Source organism: Bison bison, unplaced genomic scaffold, assembly GCF_000754665.1.
Source record: "Bison bison bison isolate TAMUID 2011002044 unplaced genomic scaffold, Bison_UMD1.0 scf7180017864291, whole genome shotgun sequence".
NCBI classification, from domain to species: Eukaryota; Metazoa; Chordata; class Mammalia; order Artiodactyla; family Bovidae; genus Bison; species Bison bison.
In genome coordinates, this window is record NW_011494863.1 from 11830502 (window position 1) to 11831479 (window position 978).

Here is a 978-nt window from a genome sequence, read left to right on the forward strand (position 1 = left end):
ACACCGACCAGCTCCACGCTGGAATGATGGAATGGCACACATCACTTGTTTACTGTGACATCCTTCAGATACTTGGTGGCTTTTCAGATACGCATACACTTAATGGCCTGGAACCTCTTGATCTGCATGATTTGTGGGGTTTTCTGGGTCAAGTGTATTGTGCTCCATTTTTAGAGATCACTTCAGACCCCGTTGGTTTTATGATGATGGCCATTGTGACCTGTATGACAAGACATCTCATTGTAGTTCTGATTTCCATTTCTCTAGTATTGGTGGTATTGAGCATCTTTTCATTTGCTGTTCGCCATTTGTATGTCGTCTTAAGAGAAATGTCTGTTCAGATTTTTGGACTACTTTTAAATTGTGTTCTTGGCATCTTAAACCCGTAGCAGGCCTCTGGTTTGTAAATATTTCTGCCAACCTCTAGTTGTCCTTTCACTCTCATGAGAATGTCCTGTGACACATGGAAGTTTTTAACTTTTTTGATGACCACTGTATCTAATTTTCATTGTTTTCTGTGCCTTTGGTGTCACATTTTAGGACCCATAACCCAGGCCATTGTCATGGAGATGCGTGTCTGTTTTCATCTGTGGTTCTTAGCTTAGGCTGAGGGTTTCTTTCTGTGTTCCAAGTAAACTCTATGGTTTGTATGTCTATTTGAATGCAGTAGCACACTTTCGCAAGGTAAATTTGACTCTTGAGCATCCCTTGAAATTCCAAATAAATATTAGGAATTTTTCTTCCACTTCAGGGGAAAAAAAAGTCTCTGATTGAATAGGAATGAAATGAATCTGTATATTGGGCTGACTGCTGCTGCTGCTAAGTCGCTTCAGTCGTGTCCGACTCTGTGCGACCCCATAGATGGCAGCCCACCAGGCTCCCCCGTCCCTGGGATTCTCCAGGCAAGAACACTGGAGTGGGTTGCCATTTCCTTCTCCAATGCATGAAAGTGAAAAGTGAAAGTGAAGTCACTCAGTC

At 42.4% G+C, this 978-nt stretch overlaps 1 protein-coding gene and 1 pseudogene across 5 annotated transcripts in view; one reads left to right on the forward strand and one right to left on the reverse strand.

The window, feature by feature from the left end:
* LOC104996319 overlaps nucleotides 1-846 on the reverse strand; it is a 2633-nt pseudogene extending 1787 nt beyond the window's left edge.
* The window catches only part of NDST1 (N-deacetylase/N-sulfotransferase (heparan glucosaminyl) 1), an 85116-nt gene that overhangs the window by 51004 nt on the left and 33134 nt on the right, over nucleotides 1-978 (forward strand). The window lies entirely within an intron of this gene.